General features: G+C 42.1%; 1 protein-coding gene across 23 annotated transcripts in view; it reads left to right on the top strand.

Annotated features, from left to right (window-relative positions):
• LOC126336500 (prolyl 4-hydroxylase subunit alpha-1) overlaps nt 1–20,007 on the top strand; it is a 697,270-nt gene that overhangs the window by 538,031 nt on the left and 139,232 nt on the right. The window contains exon 1 of one of the 23 annotated variants that reach the window (XM_050000263.1): nt 17,225–17,290. The exons of the other annotated variants lie outside the window; for them this stretch is intronic. The gene's annotated coding sequence lies outside the window, so the exon portion shown is untranslated. Of the gene's footprint in view, nt 1–17,224; nt 17,291–20,007 lie in introns of those variants that run through there. 23 annotated transcript variants of the gene reach the window in all.

Here is a 20,007-nt window from a genome sequence, read left to right as displayed (position 1 = left end):
TGCTGCTAACAAAAACATTTATGAAATCGGGAAAGATCGCCAGCTGAAGATGAGTATGATAGCCCCGAAATGATTGTGGCACTGAAATAATGCTTTTTAAATGTGTTTGTGCCAGATTGCGTTCCTCACCAACAACAATCTTTGACAGCCGTGGAGATCACAAGACCCAGAATGGATAAAATAATACAGTAATATATACGGCTAGTGATGTCAGTCTCAAAGACATGAAATAAGGTTTCACTCCCTGTCGTTTTGAAGAAATTTCAATATTTATAACTTGCGTTTTGAATATCAAACATATAACTTGTCTCAAAGACAAGAAATCAACTGCTTCACTCGCTGTCGTTTTGGAGAAATTTCAGTACATATAACTTGCGTTTTGAGTATGAAACAGTTAACTGACCTGCACAGAAAGTCCTATTACCGTACGGATCTGCCGCTTTCGGTGGTTGGGCGCTCCAGCTAGACACACTTCTTGGACACCATCTTTCAGAATGCGTTTGTGCGTGTAAGAAGTCATTAGTCGTCTTCGCATTACTTTTACGTTCGCTGTATAGAAACAGAAGATGTAATTTCTCTTGATTTCTGAAGGACATCTGCTGTTTCGAGGTAACCGGCATACGATACATGTGAATTATATAGATAAAATAGGAAATTACATTTATGTCAGTACCTTTTTACCGTGTCTCTGATATTTTTTCCTTTTCCAATCTGATATATTTCCTTATTTTGGCATTAAACCACGAACTTTCGTGTAAGTCTGCAGTCGGTTTGATGTTCATAACAGCTAAATTCTAAGGTCTAAATAATGCAATTATTGCTCCTAATTTCTAGGTTTCTTCGAAACATGTTACCAGATTTCGGAGAGTGAAACGCAACAATTTTCCTCTGAGGTCTAAGATAGTATCGGTCGAAATACTATAGCTCCTTTTGAAAAACTGAAGTTGACACCGATATTGCCTGTAATTAATATAGCTACGACAATACACTATGTATTCTGCAATGGTGGTGTGGTCTTCAGTCATGAGACTGGTGTGATGCAGCTCTCCATGCTACTCTATCCTGTGCAAACTTCCTCATCTTCCAGTACCTACTGCAACCCACATCCTTCTGAATCTGCTTAGTGTATTCATCTCTTGGTCTCCCTCTTCGATTTTTACCTTCCACGCTGCCCTCCAATACTAAATTGGTGATCCCTCGATGTCTCAGAACATGTCCTACCAACCGATCCCTTCTTCTAGTCAAGTTGTGCCACAAGCTCCTCTTCTCCCCAATTCTGTTCAATACCTCCTCATTAGTTATGTGATCTACCCATCTAATATTCATCATTCTTCTGTAGCACCACATTTCGAAAGCTTCTATTCTCTTCTAGTCTAAACTATTTACCGTCCACATTCCACTTCCATACATGGCTACACTCCATACAAATACTTTCAGAAACGACTTCCTAACATTTAAATCTATACTCGATGTAAACAAATTTTTTCCTCTTCAGAAACGCTTTCCTTTCCATTGCCATTCTACATTTCATACCCCTTTACTACTTTAAGTGTCTCATTTCCTAGTCTAATTCCCTCAGCATCACTCGACTTAATTCGACTACATTCCATTATCCTCGTTTTGCTTTTGTCGATGTTCATCTTATACCCTCCTTTCAAGACATTGTCCATTCCGTTCAGCTGCTCTTCCAAGTCCTTTGCTGTCTCTGACAGAATTACAATGTCATCGGCGAACCTCAAAATTTTTATTTCTTCTCCATGGATTTTAATACTTACTCCGAATTTTTCTTTTGTTTCCTTTATTGCTTGCTCAATACACAGATTGAATAGCATCGGGGATAGGCTACAACCCTGTCTCACTCCCTTCCCAACCACTGCTTCCCTTTCATACCCCTCTACTCTTATAACTGCCATCTGGTTTCTGTACAAATTGTAAATAGCCTTTCGCTCCCTGTATTTTACCCCTGCCACCTTCAGAATTTGAAAGAGAGTATTCCAGTCAACATTGTCAAAAGCTTTCTCTAAGTCTACAAATTCTAGAAACGTAGGTGTGCCTTTCCTTAATCTTTCTTCTAAGCTAAGTCGTAGGGTCAGTATTGCCTCACGTGTTCCAACATTTCTACGGAATCCAAACTGATCTTCCCCGAGGTGGCTTCTATCAGTTTTCCATTCGTCTGTAACGAATTTGCGTTAGTATTTTGCAGCTGTGATTTATAAACTGATAGTTCGGTAATTTTCACATCTGTAAACACCTGCTTTCTTTGGGATTGGAATTATTATATTTTTCTTGAAGTTGAGGGTATTTCGCCTTTCTCATACATCTTGCTCGACTGACTCTCTCAAGGCTGTCAGTAGTTCTAATGGAATGTTGTCTACTCCGGGGGCCTTGTTTCTACTCAGGTCTTTCAGTGCTCTGTCAAACTCCAGTATCTTATCTCTCATTTCATCTTCATCTACATCCTCTTCCATTTCCATAATATCGTCTTCAAGTAAATCGCCCTTGTATAGATCCTCTACATACTCCTTCCACCTTTCTGCTTTCCCTTCTTTGCTTATAACTGGGTTTCCATCTAAGCTCGCAGGAGAGCTTCTGTAAAGTTTGGAAGGTAGGAGACGGATACTGGCAGAAATAAAGCTGTGAGTACCGGGCGTGAGTCGTGCTTCGGTAGCACAGATGGTAGAGCAATTGCCCGCAAAAGGCAAAGGTCCCGAGTTCGAGTCTCGGTCGGGCACACAGTTTTAATCTGCCAGGAAGTTTCATTGTGTTTTTAATATCAAACGGTTGACTTGCGAATTATTCGTCATACTGGCATAGCCGGCTAATACGATCGTTCGCAGACTTGCTAGTTGTAGCATAGTTCTGCGAGATACGCCTTTGTGGAAGCATCACCCGTAGAACTACACGTACCCTCTGTGCAGCTTCGCCCCCCCCCCCCCCCCAAGGGAATCCCCGCAACTACCGTTTCTCCCTCCTCAACAACGCCGTCTGCAGAGCTAGGGACCAGGCAACTTAGTACGCAATGTACAGTGAAGGGCTATCTAGATGAAATAGGACTGTGGTTTGGTAAAAAATGTAACACAATTAATACTGAAACAGCCCTATCATTTCACAGTAACCAGTTTAGGAGTTGTGATGTCAGCTGAAAGTGTGTGTGTTTGTGTAGGGGGGAGGGGAGGGGAGGGGGGTTGTATGTGTGGAAGTGTGTGTGTGTGTGTTTGAGGCCGTAAGGTGTGCTATGACTGGTGTTGAGAACTAAAGGAAGAGAGCAGCACTAGCTTTTTGTATTAGGTAGCAACTCATTTGTGTTGACGCTAGGCTAAACCGAACGAGGTAGCGCTCTTTTGAACAGACTGACCTTGTATTCTGGAAGACAAAGGCTATAATCTACTTTCGGCCACCCTGATTTGGGTTTCGCGTGGTTTCCCTAAATTACTTAAGGTAAATGTCAGGATAGTTCCTACTCCAAGGCCACAGTCGACTACGTGTCTCATTTCATGAGACTTCGAGCTTGCATCCGGGTGACGTCGATGTCTTGCCATGAAATTTCGGCTGACAACCATTAGCCATCTTACACTGTTCGGTGAAAAAATTACCTTAAGATGGCTGAATGGTTGACAAGCGAAATACCATGGCAAGACATCGTCGACACCCCGGTGGAAGCCCGAAACATCGCTGAATGCTGATTAGGTCAGGAAAACTTTAAGAATCTTATCTGTCTCATTCTTGAAGTGTACCTAAATGCCTGTATACATGGTGAGTCACTAACTATTTCCACCAAGAATAACTCCGAAAGTATGATAGGAGCTGAAAATTTTGTGGGACAGAAGTTGCATGGGACAGCGGGAGCCATAATATGACATTGGTTTTTTGTTGGTAGGTGGAGTCGCGTCAGAAGTACGAAGGTCAACTTTGTTTTGTTTTTAATGGGACGCTGTAGTTTGGTACTTATTTTCTGATAGCGGCTAGCGAGACGAATCTAGTGATGTGTAACAGTAAGGTCTTTGAAGATCAACGAATGTCGAAAAGGTGGCATGAACATCCATGTACAGAAGGTGTTCGAAGTGATGACCATTGGTATCAATGCAGTGCTGCAATCTTCTTATCACGGACTGAGTGGTGTTCCTTATAACTTCGGCACTTATCGAAGCACATACTCTGACAGTTCTGTCTCGCATATCTTCAGGTGTGGTTGTACGTCTTTATAAACAATGTCTTTTACGACTCCCCACAAGAAAAAATCCAGAGCCGTGAAGTTTGACGAACGAGCCGGCCACGACACATCTCCTCCGCATCCAATCCAACGATTTGGGAACTGTCCCTAAAACTCATTTCTAGCCGTCAGCGAAAAACGTGCCGACCACCCATCGTGTTGATGCCACATTCTGTTCCTTATTCCTAAAAGTATTTCTTCCAATAACGGACCTAATGTTTTCTGCAGGAATGTGGTGTACTTCCTCCCATTAAGATTTCCTTCGATGGAATAGGGGCCTGTAATTCCGTCCTCCAGAATCCCACACCATACATTCACCGACCACGGTTTTTTGTGCGCAACTTGCCGCAGCCAACATGGATTTTCAGCTACCCAATAATGCATGTTATACAAATAAACATTTCCATGGTTCCTGAATGTAGCCTCATCAGTAAATAAGATCAAATTAATAAATGTGCCATCCCTCTGAATCTTAAGTTAAGCCCATGGGCTGAATTCAGTGCGATGCATATAATCCGTACCAATTAATTCTTGGTGGAGACTGATGGGGTAAGGCTGATATTTATGACGATGTAGAGCACGAACAGCACTACTCTGGCTCTTGCCAGATTCCCTTGCGATTTGACGCGAATTAACACAAGGATCTAAAACCAAAGTGGCAAGAGTACCAATTTCGGTTTCCTCGTTAGTATCTTTCCTTTGCCGGATATGTTTCCGATGCGTTAAAGATCCAGTTGTTCTCAATTTATCATCACATATTTAAATGCACGGCGTGAAGGGTGAATACATTGAGGAATCTTTCGGCGTACCAGTCTCTAGGTCTCACTGAATTTCGTTGGCATTCTCCGTAATTGAGAAGCATATCGATTTGTTCTTCGAAGGAATACATCATTCACATTCGCTTGATTCGACGATACTAGTCTTACCGTTCCTATTAGTGTTGTATTGCGACACTGTCAAATGGTGTTTACATGTCAATGGCACGTTAGATGGATACGCCGTATTCGACGAATATTTACTATTTGCACGATATATGAGAGAGAATTGTGAGAGCATGTGCTTCGGTAAGTGCCGAAGTTTAAGGAATACCACTCATTCCATGGTAAGAAGATTGCAGCACTGAATTGATGCCAATGGTCATCACTTCGAACACCTTACGTAAATGCGTTCATGCCACCTTTCTGACATTCGTTGACCTTCAAAGACCTCACTGGTACACATCATTGGATTCATCTCGATAGCCGCTCTCAGAATAGAAGTACCAAACTATAGTATCCCATTAAAAAAAAAAAAAAAACAAAGTTGACTTTCATATCTCTGACGCGAGCCCACCTAGCAACAGAAAACCAAGGTGCTATTATACCCCGTTGTCCCATGCTACATTTGTCACACAAACTTTTCAGCTGTTATCATACTTTCGGAGTTGCTCTAGGTGGCAATAGTTAGTGACTCACCCTGCATATGATTTACATGTTTTGTTCTTTAACTGTTACGCCACGATCTACCTAATATCCTCAAAGCGATCAACGAATGAATAAAACAACAAACACTAATATTATTATTACTAGTATGTGTTTCCACGATTCCGCAAACTTTGCCACCTCGTGAGGTTGGTTAACTCAAATGACCGGTAAAGGTCGTCGGTAAAGGTATTTCAGACGGGTAATATCTCTGCCACCGCAGTGATTCGAACAAGGGATCTCTTCGTTTGGACTAAGTGATGAGTTCATACACTCGATAACATTGTACGAGTGTGTAGAAAAACATCACCGTCTTAATATCCGTCTTGTCAGAAACGTACTGTTGTGACAAGTGATAATATTTTCGTAAGGACTGTGTTTACAAGGGACAAACAGGTTCGTCTAACATCAGCCCTAACACGCGAACGATAGATACCACGTGCGTTCGTTCAGTTGCCTGCATCAACTCTCCGGAAACATATTCGAGCCACTGCTCAGATAGTAAACGCCTCATGCTGACTGGTGTGTAGAAGACGTCAAGCCGACAGCCTGTACTTTTAAAATGGTGTTCTGACAGGCGGCCAATTACCGTAGGAGGCAAAGCTGACGGAGTACGTGCCTCGCGCACTGGGGCGAATGTCGGCCGCTGCCCGGCGCGAAACGAAACGTGGCAGTAACGTCACGGCGGGGAAGTCTCTGCGGCCTCCGCAAGACCACACACATACACACACACACACACACACGTATGCGGACGTTGCGTCACGCGTGGGCCCACACAAGGCCGGGCGACGGCGAAGTGTTGTTAGCTGGTGCTTCGAAAAGCTTCCGAGTCGGCCTATCTGGCAAGTTGCCTGTAGCCAGGGACTGGACGTTGGCTGTAGAGATGGGCAAAGTGGTTCATCCTTGGAAACTGGATCACTGCTGACTGAAGATGGAAGGTGCCAAGAGGGGGCACTTGCCTCCCCTCTGGAGTACAGAGTTTTTATTCCTAGCAGAACTCTCACACACTTGTAATTTTCGTGATTCTGCATAACACCTCGTTTAGCTAACTGTAGCGTTAGGTGGCCAATCGCAGTGAAATAATATATTTATTTATTTATTTATTTAACCTGGCAAGATTAGGGCCATCAGGCCCTCTCTTACATCTAACCAGGCATTCTACTTATTTTACAGTCATATGTTTCAGTAGGCATGTTAAACTACATCTAATACAAAAAGTGAGATAAACAATAAGAAAGGTACACCTCGAAAAATACATTATTGAAGAGAAAGATTTAAGATAGTACCTTCGAGCAGAATAGGAGGTAGCCGTTCGCGGAAATCTGAACTTATTAATTTCTAATCTTAATAGCCCATCAGAAAATAATAAGTTCAGATTTCCGCGAACGGCTACCTCCTATTCTGCTCGAAGGTACTCCAATACCATATCAGAAAACAGTGAAGAACTTGGGTGTAACTTTGGACGAGCATCTCAACTGGGCGGAGAATACAGTCGCAGTGTGCCGAAAGATGGCGCACGAAAAAACTGCCCCGAGTACAAACTGCTCGCCAATTACGCACGATTTGTTGACCGCTACGAGCAGAATAGGTAAACATTTAATAATTAGGCAGTGAAGAGATAACAAATAAGCTAATGCAAACAACTTCGAAACAATAGATGACGATTCGTAAGCGACAATGAGCAGTCTAGTACTTGGGGCCGATTTTTCGTGCTCCACCCTGTACTACTGTAATAATATTGTGGGAGTCGTCATATTCTCTTTACAAAACATGACACCATACACTCGATTATGAAGCGCGGGCTTCATTCGGTTGTAAGTCGGTCTGCCTCCCATAACAATGAACATGCAGTTTTACCTTGGCTCAAAAAAAGACGGAATATGACCACTCGTGCCGTGCCAACGTCCTTTGCATTTGTAATAACAAAAACTCTTGCCTTGTTACAAGTATTTCTTCTGCTCTTTATCGAAATAGTGAAGCAAGCTGATACGCCGTTTTGTTACCTGAAAAGATGTATGTATTATATACCACGTACTTTTTACGTAATTTACGCAGTTGTAAAACACATTTTAATTATCGGCCGTGGACGCTGAATAGAACACGAAAAGAACATGAAGTTCAGAGTTCAAAAAGGGTTTGAAACAGATCCAGAATGGATTTGCGAAGCGAACGAAACGAACTACAACTCGATACTGAACTACGAGCAGTTGGCAGTGGAACTGCGACGAGTGGCCACACGAAGAAGGACGAGCGCGGCCGAGGGAGACCGATACCGAGACAGGCTGGAGCGAGACCGGCCGACGTGCCGTTCGGGAACGAGACCGAAAGCTTCCCGTTCTCGGTAACTATGAGTAGAAAGCCGCGACCGAAGTGAACTACGAAAGGCCGTTCCTTAGAATTCGTTCCTCGCTCGTTCCGTTCATCTTGGTGAACCGTTCCTTTGGACCCGTTTGTTCGCGAACGACCTATCTCAAGAATGAGATTTTCACTCTGCAGCGTAGTCTGCGCTGATATGAAACTTCCTGGCAGATGAAAACTGTGTGCCGGACCGAGACTCGAACTTAGGACCTTTACCTTTCGCGGGCAAATGCTCTACCATCTGAGCCACCGAAGCACGACTCACGCCTCGCCCTCACAGATTTACTTCTGCCAGTATCTCGTCTCCTACCTTCCAAACTTTACAGAAGCTCTCGTGTGGTCGTGCTTGGGTAGCTCCGATGGTAGAGCACTTGCCCGCGAAAGGCAAAGGTCCCGAGTTCGAGTCTCGGTCCGGCACACAGTTTTAATTTGCCAGGAAGTGACCTATCTGTAGTTAGCTGTTGAACCTGGCAACACTTCCCGTGTAGAGAAAGACCCAAAGCCCCATCACAAACAGAAAAAACAAAAAAAAAAGTAATAGGAAAAAATAATGATACACATGTGCAACAGAAATTGCACATTGCTGGCAATGTAGCCACATCTCGGCACTAAATGCAGTCATGTGTGAGCAACATTGCCGGTTAGTGTCACCTGGCAATGTCTACAGTAATGTATTTCCGGCCCAGAAGTGTTTACATGAGCCACACTAATGCCGCGCAACAGATGAAAGTGATCTGCTAGAACTGATAAGAATCTACGGCATTTGCACTGCGCAACGAATAAATTTATCAAGATAAAGATAAATCGGGCTTTCTGGATGTTTTCTAAGTAACCGAACTGTCTCCGACACTAACTCAAGAAATGACGATGGATATCCACTTCTTCCAGAATATTGAAATACGATTTAAATTTATTGGTAAGGCCAAAACCACTACGAAAACTTGTATACTAGTTGACAACAAGATTGGTTATTACTCTTTGCTTTTTACCTACTGGTGATATGTACACAAGCTTTATGTATCTTTATAAAAGTATACTTCCCACGAATATGGCTCTTGGTACCAGACTTTGGAACACTATCGTGCAACTCAATGAATTAAATGTGTATGATAATATTTTATTGTCAGTCACTAGTACAATGAAATAACTATGATTTCATAATAGCAATAAAGAATGTTCAAACGTGTGTGAAATCTTATGGGACTTAACTGCTAAGGTCATCAGTCCCTAAGCTTACACACTACGTAACCTAAATTATCCTAAGGACAAACACACACGCCCATGCCCGAGGGAGGACTCGAACCTCCGCCGGGATCAGCCGCACAGTCAAATGACTGCAGCGCCTTTGACCACCTAATATTGTTTCACTGCTCAAATTATGTGATTTGGCACTGCAGTGCTTTCGGCGCGAAAATGAAGAAGCACGGTTGAGAGAGAGGGGGAATCAATTACAGACAAGGTCAGAGATTCATATGGTCTGGCCATACCACATATTCTCTGCCAAATATTCTCCACTCTTTGCGCACAGTGCCTTGACCACCTCGGCCATACCTCGTCTGCTACTTCTGCAGCAGTCAGTGCCTCCGGGCCACATAACGATATTGGCGTGTGTTGCAACTATACTACACCAATGTGATTCTTGAGTTTCTCCCGGCGTATTTGATAATCAAAATATCCACGGGTGTACTGCCGGTCTATAGTGTCCAACGGGCCCGTTGGACACTATAGACCGGCAGTACACCCGTGAATATTTACACTACACCAATGTTGACGTCTGCACTATTGCGGCCATACGTTGCAGTAAAATATGACGTCCACACTACTGCGGCCATACATTGCAGTAAAAGTGACGCCAACAATATTGTGGCCATACATAGCAGTAAAATATGGCCGGCGTAATCGCAGATTTACAGGAGAAAAAGAAGGGCGGATGGAGTCGTCTCTTTGTATCCAGCGAGCGAATGAGTGTGTCGAAGCAACGTTTCAGCAAGTTCGCTACTGGTTATCTTCGGGCGAGGAAGATTGCGTACGGGCTGCACGAGAACGGAGGACTGTATCAGATTTTCATACGGTAAGGCCATGTATCCTGCTGTACGGCGCTGAAGCGATTGGTTTGATACTGAACAGTAGTGCTGTTCACACGATCCTTATAGAGCGCGTAACAGCATTTGGGCAAAATCGTGCGTGTTGAAACGTACCATTAAGGCGCGCATCGTTATTATGACTCTCTGCGTCGAGAGTCATAAGGAATTCGGCAGTTCTTAATTTGTCTGCTCCCGCTATAGTACATGTCACAGCAGTGAAGAGTATAAAAAGGAAAACGCAAGAACACACGGGAGAAAAGGGGAAGCTCGATTTTTCTTCAGCAAGAACTTCTTTCAGAGGACAAGTTTTAGTTTCGAGATAATTGGAGTAAGAGCGATGGCAATTACTGATTCCTTCAGAGCTTTAAACACACTGCTACTATTTTGCCCAGGAAACAAAATATCTATATTACTAAACATCTAAAACTGTCAGCCAGTCTGGCCAGCGGCTGCGACGGGCAGCAAAAATTTGATTTTCAATATTTCACATAATTACTGACCGGAGATACACATACGAGAAACTGGAAATTTTAAGGTGTACACTGGACAAAAGGGAACGCTATTTCATCTATTCTATTTAACCTCGTTTAAGAGAAAATCGATAGAGAATTTATTGAAATTAGTCCACAAGGGATCCAGATGCAGGAGGTGAACATTACTAGACTTGCCTGTGCAGATGATGTAGCATAAATATACAGCTCGAAAACATAATTAATCTAAGTGATGCACAGTTATTACAAAATCACTGAGAAAACAGGATTGCGTGTTAGCAAATAAAAGACAGACTGTCTTGCTATAAGTAAGTAAATCCGAAGTTATGCACCTTTGGCTGTAGAGGGATTCAGTTTCAAGACAGCTGACCTCTTCAGTTACTTACGGAGTCTTTTTAGTAACAACAGTGGACCTAATATACAAATAAATGCCAATCTAGGAACAGCAAACAAAATACTTTTAAGTTTTTGGGAAACCTTAAAGAAGAGGACATTTTATATTAACTTCTAAATGCGCTTGTATCAACCTATAGGGGCCTTGCCACTTCTAAAGTAAAGTAAAATACTCACCGAATTTAGAAATGTAAAATCTTGTCATAATCCACCCATTAAGAAGTATAATATATTACGTAAAAGATAACATTATACGTTGTGAGGCATTAATATTTAGAGAGAAAGATGATCAAAAACTGTTAATATTCGAAAGAAAAATACTAAGGAAAATTTCTTGATCTATATGTTACGGAAAAACATGGAATATGGAGTATAAGAAAAACTGTAGAATTAAGACAGCTGGACAAACGCCGTAATATCGTCGAAGTGCTAAATAAGAGAAAGCTGAACAGGACATGTAGCAAGAATGACGGAGTATAAATTACCGAGTGTAGCTTTCTACAGAACAATAGATGGAACGAGTCGAAGAGGAAGACGCAGAATTATGTGGCGAAATAAAATGCAGAAAGACACAGCTAGGACGAACACCAATACCGAATGTCAAACAGTGTATTAGACAGAAATAAATGCTCTTTGACCAAGCGTACGGTCGATAGGGCCGTTGCCATATGTAAAGTCATAATTCACGTATTAAGATGTATAATCTTACGTAAAATGTTGAACACAGTAAGTCAAGTATCAACGTTAAAAACTGTGTATATGAGAAAAGTCAGCATACAACACACAATGTGCAAATACCACAGACAATCCTCATCCTGTACTTGAGAACGATCGCACTTAGCGACTTCGAGCAAATTTTGGTCATAATTTCACTTCAGCTTCTCGCTGATAACTCCTACAAAATAACGAAAGGAAAAAAGTTTGCCGTTTGCTACATTTTCGCTGGCTTCATGTTCGCTGTTCATTCAGTAAAACACCCGCATCAGGTACGACGCTTTAATTAATTACAATCTTTCGTACTAACTGTACGCGCAACACATTTTGCTGACAGTATGCACATATACCACTGAAAGCATCTGGAAAATTACAACGTCATGTAGCATATAGTTCAAGAGACAATGATGTCATAAACAATGAGATACGTGAAAAACTAGATTTTCTGAAAATAAAGTGCAAATCATCCATACTATACGGAACCAATGTTTGATAATGAGTGTACTTAGCGAGTTTCAACAAACTTTTAACATAATCTCAAATCTTCTCTAAACATTTTGAATTTAACTTTTGCATTAGTGTGTGGATCAACAATTCGTAGCTAATAACGCCAAAGACAATGAAGATTGTAAATACTTAACGTTAAACATTTAACATATTAACTCATTCGTATAGTAATCAGAGGTTTGAAACTGTTTTATACTGGGGAATCAGATTGTTTAAAATATCTGTGGTGGAAAGGATAGTGTTGTTCTGGGTGTCGAGGGACTTCTGAAAAATATTCGGGTACGAGTTTCTTTGAAATTATGGTTCTTTTACCATGTGACTTTCGACTCAATTTAATTACTAAAGCTGTGATCATGTCTGTGTATTAATATATCAAAGAGCGAAGAAACTTCTCGCGCACCCATTTGTATTGTCTTTGTTATTGTCATTATACTGTTGTTATTACCGATTATATTATTCTTACTGCCCATTTTTAGCAACAAAAGTTTTAAGAAAGAAAGTTTCCACTACCCAAAAACGTGCTAAAATAAATTCATATGACTTGATTAACTGGGAGACCGCAAATTGCTAACACTTTAGCTGTGCAGTTCGACGCATCCTGGAGTGAAGTATGCATTCCCGTTGTGTTCGTTGGTGGGCGTTGCAAATCAATCCCGGAGCAAAACGAAAGGAAGGTACCATGTGGCGAGCCGGCCGCAGTGGCCGAGCGGTTCTAGGCAGTCTGGAACCACGCGACCGCTACGGTCGCAGGTTCGAATTCTGCCTCGGGCATGGATGTGTGTGATGTCCTTAGGTTAGGTTAGGTTTAAGTAGTTCTAAGTTCTAGGGGACTGATGACCTCAGAAATTAAGTCCCATAGTGCTCAGAGACATTTTTGAGCCATGTGGCAACTCGACGCAAAGATCACGTATTTCAGGTTATCAGTATGAAGAGACGCCGTGTCGTTTCGACTTCGCTACTGGAGAATATCACAACGGGAGAAAAGTGATAAAGCAATAAACGAAACATATAGTGCTTTACGACAGTGTAGGCGAGAAAGACAGTGAAGGGCATTAAAAACTCTTGCGTTCACATTACGGCCCAGAAAGACATGAAATGACAGCTGAAAGAGAAGTGCTGCTGGAAATGGATGATATTCACGTAATGAAAAACTATTTTTTCATAGACTCCATTTTCTGGACATGTACTTAGGAGATAGAAGCAGACTGTCTAAAATGTTATATTTAGTATGCCAGTGCACGTTTATTCTTCGCTTGGTTCATCACTGAAACTTTCCATGCATATTACGATCAGCACGCTGAAAATAAGGGAAACGTTACAAAACCTTTATGACTGCTTTCAGCATTGCTGTATACTGTTTGATTTTCTGCACACATCCAAAAGCCGCCTAGAGGTGTGACGTCATGTGATTGGGAGGAGTAGGGTTCAAGTGAAGACCAACCCCCAAGCTTTATTTTTCCATGGTTTCCCTAAATCGATTCGAACGAATGATGATGGTTCTTGTGAAACTAGACACGAATGATTTGCTTCCGTATTCTTGTGTAAAAATAGAATGTGCTTCATTTCTTGTAAGTTCGTCGTCGACCGAACGTTGTACCAACAGCCTATATAAACAACATAGGATGTCCACGGCGCTGCCATATTTAAAGGCAATTGGAAACTTCGCCGCTTTTCGTTATTTATTGCCCGCTCTACGCGTTTCGGCAAATAATTCTCAATAACAACTGCGTTTGTTCTGTATTATGGCAGCTCAAGCGCGATGTTTGCGATGTTCGAGCTGTTGCATCATTCCAGTGACCTCAGTATAATATACACTCGTGCATTTGTGTAATTACCGATGTATCTTACCATGTAGATTTTTGCAAATTTCTTTATAACTTTTACTTACAGTTACTACACAATTGACTTGAATGACGTCTCCCGAGGAAGTTCTGTCGTACTTATATATATATATATATATATGGGGGGGTCGTTGGTATTTACAGAGAAAACATACGATAGTAGGCCTCAATAAAAATATTAATATGCGATTCGAAGCGTTAATTATCGTTACTTTGGACGAGGATTCCAGGTAAGAGAGCTAGAGTTTTTTGTTCTAGCATCGTGACTTTTTATGTGGCTTTCGGCACTTGTAATGGAAGGAACAACTGTCATGTCATATTGCGTTAAGATTTTGGTTTCTCGGAAAAGAGCTATTACCAGAATCCCTAAGACTAGATAAGCGTACATACCTACGCTCGTTAGGCCGCCACTGGTTCCCGGCTTGTACTGGTTATCTATCGTTGTGTTAGCACCTTTTGTCAAAACAATTCTGTAAAAATATATAAAGATGAGCGTAATTAATGTTTACACACATATACAGAGCACAGTATTTTTTAACACTTAATTCTACTCTGAACAAACAGATATATTGTCGATACACTGAGACTCACTAACTGCAGTAGTGAGGTGTACTTTCATAAAGTCGTCTGCTTGAGTACCAGATGACCATGAAGATAACGAATATACGATGTGGAAATTAGGAAAATTTCCCAGTCACATACAAGAAATGGTAGAAGAGAAAAGACGATGATATTTCGCTAAAGTATGACATTCCAGCTGTTTTCATTACTACAATTAATACAATTGCGCTCTGAACATACACTGGGCATAATTTATTACCAACAAGAATATCTTTAAATTATATTTTGACCACAAAATAGGATTTTCCAACACATGTTGCTTCTTCCTAAGATAAATGTTGGATGTGCCTAACGTTACAAAATATGGTGGCCAGTGTTGTTTGTTTCTGTAGTCCAGATTGCTGTAACAAATATAGCCTTTCTATGTTGACTACATACATGTTGGTGTTATATCCTAATCTTCCTTTCTTTCCCACCCCAAGAGAGTTTCACAATAACACTTAGTGTTTGAGATGCCTGCCATACTTACTGCACTTTCTTGAAGACTGTATCCACCACTTCCGACCAGTAAAGTACTCGACCTTTTGAGCTGTATACAGAGGGGTCCAAAAAATGTATCCACTGTTTGAAAGTCCGTAAGCTGCAAACTAATTGACGGAGTTGTGTCATTTTTGTTGAAAGTGTAGCTTTAAAAAAAAATGGTTCAAATGGCTCTGAGCACTATGGGACTCAACTTCTGAGGTCATCAGTCCCCTAAAACTTAGAACTACTTAAACCTAACTAACCTAAGGACATCACACACATCCATGCCCGAGGCAGTATTCGAACCTGCGACTGTAGCGGTCTGGTTCCAGACTGTAGCGCCTAGATCCTCTCAGCCACCCCGGTCGGCTGTAGCTTAAAGTCCAACTTAAAGATATGACTGTAGGTGTTCGAAATGGTCACCATTAACATCCACACACAAACGAGGCCGCCGAACTGCAGAACGAACTACTGACTGCAAGTTGTTCAGTTGGATATTTTGCACATGAATGTACGATGGATTCTCAAGTTCATCCAATGTGCGTGGCTTTTGTCGATAAACTACGTCCTTTAGTGTTCCCCACAGGTAAAAGTCCAGAGAACTTAGGTCTGGGGAACGTGGCGGATACTCCACAGCACCTCTACAGCCTATCCATCTTCCTGGTAGATTTTCGTCGAGATAGGCCCTCACACGATTTTGGTAGTGGGCTGTGGCACCATCTTGTTGAAAGAAATCTCTTCCGTCTCCATACAAGTCTCGGATGGCACGTAAAATGGATGTCTGAAGCTTCTGAAGGTACACCTCACTGGTAACTGTGCTGAAAGAAGAATAGCTGAATCAAGCCCCGGTAAGACAACCCACACCACACATTTACTCCTGGCAAATTCACGGCTTTGTCTACATGGGCGTTCGGATTTTCGGCGGCCCAGTAGATGCAATTGTGGCGATTTACTGTACCATTTCATCTCTGCAAACTCTTCATCGTTGCGCACCATGTTAGTAAACCGCACGCAGTACTCCATTCTACGATCTGGGTCGTCCTTGTTCACTGCGTGTAGCAATCGTGGTATGTAGCACTTCCACTTTGCTGTCTTGAAAATTCGCCGAACACTTGAGCGACTCACTCCAGTTTCACGGGCAAACTGTCTCACAGACTTCTGTGGTGAGCGAGTGAGTTGTTGTAACACACGACGGGAGTTAGCTGGACTTGTTACGATTACAGGTCGTCCAGATCGTTGTTTGTGCACATCTTTAACACAGCCTTCGGCTTCAAATTTGTCTCGAATGCGACGAATTGTTAAACGTGTCGGTGGCTCTGTATGATGCTCATTTCGGCAATGCCGTTGAACCTCATTAACGTTTTCGTACTTAAAATACCACTTCAAAGCTGACTTCCTTTCATCGGATGTAAGCCTTGCGCCAGCCATGTTTACTCGATTAACTAGGTGCAACTAAGAACAATACACTATCTGGCGACTGTCATCTGACAAAACAAAACAACGGAATACAACGCTTGTGTGGCAATTGCCGGAACTACAAACTATTACAGTACCAAAGATGAGGAAACTCCGTCAATTACTTCGCCAGTTATGGACTTTTAAACAGTGGATACAATTTTTTGGTCCCCTCTGTATTGATATATGTCGAACAAGAGTATTCTATGCAGCTTCCTTAAAAGACACGCGGCACTCCCCGAATCCCCGCAAGAAAAATAAGACCTTAGTCGTGTTGTCTACTGCTAACTTTACGTATTCGTTCCGTATCATCCTGAATACTTATACACGACTTGACAAGATCCAGGAGCATGCTGCAAGCTTATTTCTATTAGTTATCGACACCATCCTGCGTTTAACCGCATTAAAAGAACTCCGATTCAGTACACGAGCTGCAGTGGTCTTCTGTGCCGCTCACTCTTTCTAAACGATTACCCGGAGAAGGGTAAGTGCCGCTACTGGAGGACAGTTAGAAGAACGATCGTCGTTTCAGATAGCCTGGGACGTTTGAGACCGCCGCTTGCGACTATGATAGCCGTACAAGGACGATGGCACCGCAAATGGAGGGGGCAGCTCTTCATTCAGTTGACGTCGACCCTAGTGTCAGCGTAAGACAAGTAGGCGCAACACGTCACGATGACGGCACAAATGTCTGGTGAGTGTACGTGCTGCCCATATTAAGGATATTTACAGACATGTACAGGCACTATCACGAGCTCATTTCCTTACACGGGTGTATTCTGCGAATGGTTTATTCAACAACGTGTTAAACATTATTTGAATGCAACTGTGCTGCTTACGGGTGAGGCATAGTTTCACTGTGACCGTATCGACACTCAGCAGACTGACGTTATTAATAAAGATTCTGCCTCCACATCTGATTAGCATTGGTGGTGACTTTTTTTTTGGGCCCCGTATTATTTAAACATGATCAATTGACGAGCTTACAATACTTTCTCAGAGGATGCTACAGAAGATGTGTGCTTGCCACTGCGACGAAACATGTACTGTTTAAACCATGAAGTTTCGGGATTGCAGCTGGATGACATCGGTGTCTTGGCACGATATTTCGGCTGACAACCATTCGGCCATCGTCAGGTGAGTGTTTTACACTGGGCAATGCCTGTGCACGTGGCTAAGTTTATATGAAAAATGGACGTGGAGGTGCTTGCGCATGGGTTACGCTACAATCAGTGGTTCCCAACAGGTGGTCCACGGACCCCCAGGGGTCCGCGAGCAATGCCAGAGGGGTCCGCAAGATGCAACTAGAATAAAAAATATATTTCGTATGATACTCAATATTTATTTTCTAAGGAGTCTGTTATACCCAGATTTGAAGACAACGATTTTGAGCAATAATAAAAAAATTTAACAATAACAATGATGGCTAAATTCACAAAGTTTTAAGCTCAATACTTTTTCAATAATGAATATGTCAATTTTTTTCTAAGTACCAAAAATAGAAAACGTATAAAAAGACTTAATTTGGCTTTTTTTAGGTACTTGGTACTGTGATATGACAAGGTACCAATCATGCTCGATGAGGGGTCATCGAGAAAATTTTGTTGGGAACCCCTCCGCTACATGATCGCCCTCTGTCGAGTTTAGCGCCCTCTACAAATGTTGCTCCATCTGTTGCATCCATCTGGTGATGCATGCACCCCCAGCCCTCCCTCCTCCCTCTGTCGAATTGCGGGTCCATATAGTTAAAATTCAGCTAACGACACAAAAAAATTAACTGTCGCTAGGCGTAAAATATTTTCTTTCTGAAGATATTAAAGAAACCATCGGTTCGCACGCCTTATCCAGTTGAAAGCTGCCATCACGATTAATAAGATCTTCCGCCAAACGTCTTTTCACAGATTCGTCAGTAAATGAACCCCTGAAAGATCTCGTCTGGGCCAATAATTCTGTGGCAGAATAGTCCATAGAATGTCATGTGCAGAAACTGTGCTCGGCTATGGCTGATTACTGGGCTGCGAAAAGTGAGAGTGCTGATCAAGTTCATCGCACGTTCCTCATACTGTGATTGTGGTCTGACTATTGTAGGTTTTGCCACAGTGGCATAATATTCTGTATTCCGGTGTAAAAAAACGGCTGATTGGTTGTCAACCGAACTATCGTGGCAAGATTTCAACCTCATTCAGCTGCAATTCTGGAACTTCATGGAATACTGATTACATCGGGAAAACTCAGGTCTGCTGGTTTTCATGGCATTTGTCACTGATGATAAACTCTCCTGAGTGAGTCGTTAAGCCTCGTTACGTTCTTCTTCCATGCTCCACGTTTCGATCCTCTGATGGGATATTCTTCAGCGCTCCAATGGTGCCGCCGGCTGACTGAACACTCCTTCCTAGTACAGGGATCCAAAAGTGACCATTGGAAATGTGTGACGGGGAATTTGACGCATCTTAACGACTCAGAAGGTTTTACCATCGACATGATACAAGATAATTATTTGTATGTTTCTGCTGTCAGGCACTTTTCTTTAAGGAAGATGCTGCATTTCAGGTATGTTCTGCTCGTCATCGAGCGTTTATGCATTCAGATAAACGTCACTTAAAAATCTTTATCTAAAGTAACATCTGCTGCTGGAATGGCTATTGGGGTATTTGGAGGGAAAGGGTTTTCATTTCATTTATAGCAGATTTATACACCTGCTGCCTAATAGTTAAAAAAACCTGTGGTGCGTTATACAGTGTTAAGTGTAATAGTACATTGTTTTTGCACATTACTTGCAAGATTTGTTATGAGCAGTAAAACAGTGTGTTAAAAAGAAAATTTCCGCGCGGGATTAGCCGAGCGGTCTAGGCGCAGCTGTGATGGACTGTGCGGTTAGTCCCGGCGGAAGTTCGAGTCCTCCCTCGGGCATGGTTTTGTATGTTTGTCCTTAGGATAATTTAGGTTAAGTAGTGTGTAAGCTTGGGGACTGTTGACCCTAGCAGTTAAGTTCCATAAGATTTCACAAACATTTGAACATTTTAAAAAGAAAATTAAATTATTTGCTGGTAACGGAGTGTTAAAATAATAAACGTAGTAGTGGGGGCCAGAAAACAGTGTCCGGTGGTGTCGTCTGTAGATGAAGAGCTGTGTCTCGTTATTTATTATGACTGATACCACAACATAGGTGGGATGGAAATAGTTTTGCGTCAGTTGTTGAAACCCAGGTAACAGAGGATATGAAAGGATCAAAGATCAACACGTGGAAGGGAGATCCATCAGATAGTTCGTCGTTATCAACATACGAAGATAATGGAATGTAGTCGAATTAAATGGATGCTGAGGGAATTAGATTAGGAAATGAGGCACTTAAAGTAGTAAAGGAGTTTTGCTATTTGGGGAGCAGAATAACTGATGATGGTCGAAGTAGAG

This window comes from Schistocerca gregaria, chromosome 2, assembly GCF_023897955.1.
Source record: "Schistocerca gregaria isolate iqSchGreg1 chromosome 2, iqSchGreg1.2, whole genome shotgun sequence".
NCBI lineage: Eukaryota > Metazoa > Arthropoda > Insecta > Orthoptera > Acrididae > Schistocerca > Schistocerca gregaria.
This window is presented reverse-complemented; position numbering and strand designations above follow the sequence as displayed.